The sequence below is a fragment of the Jatropha curcas genome, chromosome 5, assembly GCF_041381405.1.
Source record: "Jatropha curcas cultivar XTBG-Jc1 chromosome 5, XTBG_Jcur_1.0, whole genome shotgun sequence".
NCBI lineage: Eukaryota > Viridiplantae > Streptophyta > Magnoliopsida > Malpighiales > Euphorbiaceae > Jatropha > Jatropha curcas.
The window spans coordinates 1,688,634-1,694,547 of record NC_143155.1 but is presented as its reverse complement, the minus strand read 5'-3'; the positions used below and the strand labels follow the sequence as shown (position 1 = coordinate 1,694,547).

At 30.5% G+C, this 5,914-nt stretch overlaps 1 long non-coding RNA gene across 1 annotated transcript; it reads left to right on the top strand.

Annotated features, from left to right (window-relative positions):
• The first annotated feature begins 3,940 nt into the window (after positions 1-3,940).
• LOC110009089 (uncharacterized) lies at positions 3,941-5,436 on the top strand. The gene is made up of 2 exons (XR_002283914.3): positions 3,941-4,272; positions 4,900-5,436. It is a non-coding gene; the product is annotated as an uncharacterized LOC110009089 (long non-coding RNA).
• Positions 5,437-5,914: the final 478 nt, after the last annotated feature.

The window sequence follows — 5,914 nt, the reverse complement described above, 5'->3', positions numbered from 1 at the left end:
GTAAATAGTCCATCCATGTGTAGATTTGTCGCAAACCACTGTTGGTTTTAAATTAACAGTCTAATGAGATACAATAGTATTTCAATATAGATTTATAATAAAAATAATCAAAGTTAAACGACATTAGGAAATAAGAGCAATGAAGCATACGACACCTTCAACAGAACAAAAAATAAAAACATTTTAATCAGATGATTTTTGTTTACAAGAAGTTAAAATGATATTTTAGCATTTAAATAATAATTTATTACTTTTATTTACCATGATAACTTTTTAAGTGGAAATTTAATGAATCAAAGTATATCCGTGCTTTGGTGGAGTGCACATGCTACCTCAACTTTTCATTATTTTATTTTGAGATAATGATGAAGTTAGTACCTTTAACTTTCAATCACTAGAACGAAAATTTTTTTTACAAGCAATTCATATTTTATTATATTAAATTATAAAATCAAGAAAAATTTATCAAACTCAAAAACTAAATCGAGCCGGCTTTCTCTATACACCTATACAGCCAAAATTATATTTGAGTTTAATAAGTGAAAAAATATGATTACACTCAAAATTACATTTGAGTTTATTAAGTGAAAAAGTATAGTTACCAAACATTCTATATAACAGTACAAATAGACGTAAATATCTTCTCTTGAGATAAGAAAACATAAGCTACAAAAAAACTCTGCAAATATCAAAACAATACAACTCTTAGCTGTTATATCCAAGCAAAAAGATACATAGACCTTAATACCTGTTTTTGCTAAGCAATCTGCGAAATGATTGTTATTTCTATTTCAACATTTTTTTTAAGGGAAAACCATAAGTGTACTCTTATATTTTATTGAAATTACCTACTCTATTCTTGTATTTTTTTTTAAATACATTATTATATCCTCATATTTTTAGTCCATTAAACACCATTTTTCTTCCGTCTATTTTATGCATTTTAGACATTAAATTATCATAAAATGACCCTAACTAAAAGACAAAATCAGTTTTGTTCTGAAATCAATTTTGTCTTGCTTGAATATAGTCGATGGTGTTGCCCACGGTAGCGGAAAAATCGAGTTATCTCAAAATCTTTCAACCTAACCACCGAAATGATTAGAATCTTATGGGAAACTCAATTTTTTACATCAATTTCCTTTATTTATCACAAATTAAAACTGATATCAAGTATTCTTAAACTCCAAAACTTTTGGAGAGAGAAAAACTTGTTTATATTTTCTCTCTAAATTGGAAATGCTAATTGTATTATTATTTCAACAATAACGATAAGGAAGAATAAAGATTTATATTACTATATTAATCTCTTCTTTTTCTTATTTTAGAGAGATAAAATAGAGAAAGGAATTATATATAATTGCTATTATTCTTGGTTTATGTTCATTTATCCATGCACATCAGCTTTATGTGGCAAAAAGCTACAATAGGTTGTTCCAACAGAAGGCGCTTAGATACTCTTACAATGGCCAAAATAGAACTTGTCAACAATGGCCAAAATAGAACTTGTCAAGCTTATATTTTTTCCATATCTAAACTCCTTCAAATATCGTCGCTTCTATTTCTACCTTTCTGAGCTTTGGCTTATCTCAAATTTCTACAAAAAATAAATGTTTCTGAAATAGAAATTCATTGAAAGATTCTCATATATAGGTGGTAATGATTATAGAGGGAAACAAAATGTTATAGAGAAACCGGAATCTATGGAGAGAAAGTTTTGAAAATGTTTGCTGGAAGAGAAAGAAAGGAAGAAGAATAGGGTGTTTGGGTAAAAAAAATTTCTCTCTCTTCAAACAGTTAGGTTTCCTTTGACTTGTTCTTTAAAAGTGTAAAAAATGGACGGAAGGGGTACTAGGTGCAACGGACTTAAAACATGAGGGTATATTAATATATTTTAAAAAATACAAGGGTAAGAGTAATTAAATTCAATAAAACACAAAATTATGATTATAATTTTTCCTTTTTCATAAAACCAATTAAGTGCCTCAAGCTAATATGTTTTCGCTGGAATGTTGACTGTGCATATATGGGTCCCATTTCAATTGATGCGGCAGCCAATGTGGATTAAAAAGTGTTACTTCATCCCTATTCGCAGTCTCTCACATGGATTGAGTTAGTGCTGTAAAAACAAGCCTAAGCCTGCGGACGGCTCGGGATCGCCTGAATTTTTTTTTGAATTTGATGACCATTTTCAAAAATAGGCTTTTTACTTAGACCCATTTTAAGAGAGAGCCTGCACAGGCCGGACCGGAGCGATCCACAAACTGGCTGCTTTAGAATGACTAAAATTTCATTGTTGTAAAAGTCACGACGGCGAGAATTACAACTAGCTTGTTGAAATTTTCACAAGCTATGAATCTGTGCACAAATACGTTTAATCATGGAAATTTAGTTAATTGTTTGCTTGAGTTTAATTAATTTTTAATTTGAAAGCAATTTTTTTTTAAGCGGACCAGTCTGGACCTTTCCATCGGCCCGCTGCGAGTGAGCCGAGCTTGAACACTGAAAGCTTGTTTTTAACATACATTTTTAGCTTAACCCATTTTGCAACTGAGCCCGGGCTGCCCGTTGCTCAAGACGAAACCCTAGATGGATCATCCTCAAGAAACACCAATCCCTTGCTCAAAATACCGATAGAAATGAGTAATTTACGGATGACCTATTATGCATTTCAATTTGTAATTTTTGAAATATTACACATTTTTCGACACTAATATCAGTATTTTTTAGAATTTTTGATTTCTATCTATAAAATATCAACTTAATATATAATTAGCATGACTTTTGGAATAATAATTTTCATAAATTTCAACTTTTCAATGAATGTTTAATTAATTTACATTTGCAAGTTTAAATGTTCAAAAAAATAAATTTGAAAAATAAAGTGTTTAATAGATATAATTTTATAAACTAAAATATTTGATAGATCAAAGTAAAAGTTAAAAGTACTATAACATTAAAATAACAAAGTTCATAGGTGAATTTATATATTCGCGCCATTTCTTTGTTTTGCTGTTTTTCACCTTTGGATATTCTAGTTAACTAATCTATATGTTTCACCCTTAGACATTCTACTTAACTAATCTATCATGCCCGATTTACTTTTGTTTATTTAAAATTTTTTTTCTTAAAATATATTTTTTCCTTCAAAATTTTAAATCATGGAACATCGCGTTGTTCTTTTTTAATTCATCTTCTTCTACAAAATGACAACATCATTCATTAGATAAGGTTACTGAACAAATACAAAGTCTAGAAAGGTAAAGCAATAAAACTTTCTCTTGTCCTTTTTGCTTTTGTTATGTTTTTATTTACTCCCATTTTAAATATTGTGCAATTCGTGTTAATGATTTTTTATTTATTCATATGTTAGTATTTAATTTCTATAATTAACAATGGGAATAGGATCATAAAGCATCTTAAAATTATTGGATTCCAGAAGGTTTTTTTTTTTTTTTTTGTGTTCCTGCACGATTAAGCTGCTCGTTATTTTTTTTGGTGAAAATCATTGATATTCGAATCCTATTATTAGGAACCACCTAATTCGGCTAAGGACTTAGTCATATTTAAGGCTCTTCGGCCTTCCTGCAGGAATTTTTTCTATATGTCCAATCTGTATTGTCAACTGAGCAACAATCCGTAGATAAGCTGCTATTATTTATTGTACTCTGACATTGCATTCATCCATTTTTTTTTTTGTTTTCAAAGTAACAGGTGTAGAATACTATATCTGCACTTCTGTTTTACTAATCACTTTGATATTGCCATAATTTGCGTTTTGGGACCGAGTGATGAGCATATAAAGGGCAAATTTGGGAGTTCACGACTCAATCCAGTGGGTCGGTGGGTGGCAGGCATGAAGTGACACTTTTTAACCCCCGACGACTATCACATGAGCTAAAATAAAGCCCACATATGTACATTCAATATTCTGGTGAGACATGTTAGCTCTAGGAACTTGATTGGTTTTTTAAAAAGTTCAGGCATTTAATCAAAAAGATTTTTTTTTTTTTGGGCTGGATGTTTGGTTGTATGATGTCCCTATTTCCTTTGTCTTCCCTCGTCTATTTCGACTATCAGTTAACAAAAGGTTAAAAGTCTCTGATTACGATTTGTCTGTGAATGGTAATTGGAGTTGGGAATTAGCATGGTTCCGGAATCTTAAATCTTTTGAAGAAGATTTTTGGAATCAGTTAAAAGCAAAACTTGTTGAGATATTTCGGTGTTCCGAAATGGTAACGACAGATTCATTCGGCGTTTTTGACAAAAAAGGTAAATTTTCTATTAAAAATCTCTTTTTGCTTGTGGAAGAAAAGGAGATGGGCAATCTTGTGGTTATGTTTAATCAGAAATTATTATGGTCTTCTATTGTTCCCTCTAAAATCTCTTATTTTGAGTGGAAAGTTTTCTTAAAGAAAATTCATTGTCAGTTGAATCTTTCTAAAAGAAAATTATTCAAACTCTCAATGATTGTATCTCTCCCATATGTGGTGATGAGATTGAAAGAGTTGATCATTCTTTACTTTGGTGTGCTTCGGCTAGAGAGATTTGGTTGGATGTTTTTAATTGGTGGTGTATCCAATCTGTTCTTCCCTCTTCTGTGGTTGAACTAGGTTGGCATCGAGAAAGTCTGATTTTGTTCAGTGGAATCCAGGTTGCTTGGAAGACAGTATTTTTTGTCACAATTTGGTCTATTTGGCTGAGGAGAAATTCTTTAATTTTTTCTAATATTTGGTATGAGAAAGAAAATGTTATTGATCATATTAAATTTAGAAGTTTTGAGATTTTAAAAGTAAAATTTATCTCTGTCTTTTAGCCTCTATGACTAGATTTCCTTTCCTACTTGGTATGTAAGAGTAATATGCATAACAGAAGTGAAAGAGCTTTATTCTTGTCCAGGTTTTGAAATTGTCCACCCGAAGGTGTTCTGAAGTTTAATGTTGATGGGACTGCGAGAGGAAAACTAGGTTCTGCTGGTATAGGTGGGGTTTTGAGAAATTATTTTGGCTTGGTTAGTTGTGTTTTCTATCAATCGGTGAGAATTTTAGACTATAATGAGGCTGAATTATTGGCAATTTTGAAGGCAATTGAGTTATTTCAGTCTAGCTATAATTATCTACCTTTAATTATTGAATCAAACTCCAAAAAATGCCATTTTGTGGGCTTCTCAGATAGATAAATGACCTTAGCAACGGTGAGTTCGTTTTAATAAGCTTGATTCTTCATTATCTTCTTTGTTCAAAGTGGATTTTAAACATGTAAACAGAGAATGCAATTAATTTGCAGATTGTTTAGCTAAAAAGAGTGTTGATGCTGTAAAACCTTTTGTGGCTTGGGTTTAAGTTTATAGCTTTAGTGCTCTTCGTGTCAAATGTTGATCTAGTTGTTTTTATTCTTATTTCAAGAAGAAACACTATAATTTATGCTTTTGATCTATTATTGTATATTTCTTCCATGTTTTTTCACTTAACTTTTTCAGGCTAGGTTTGGCTATATTGGTAAGCCTATTGGCTTGGGTTAGTTGCTTGGACAAGTTAAATTTTCCTGACATACTAATAAAATAAATTGAATTTGCTGATAAAAAAAATCAAAAAAAATTTTTGTCCACGCACTCAAATAGAAATGAATTGAATGTAATTAGTTAGGGATTTTGTGAAGTTAGCGTTGAAATTGTAGGTAACTGAAATTAAAAATGGTAATTTAATCCTCTTTTCCACGATGGACTGTTTACATGAATTAATTTTCATGCCATATAAGTGAATAAATAGGCAAATATGAGCCTCACTTTGTCCCATTAAACAATTTGATTGTTCACCTCACTGAGAGACACCAAATTAAAAAGAAATATAAATTTAAACACTCAATTGTCATCATTTTTCATTCATATACTCAAATAGGAAAAAAAAAAATACAG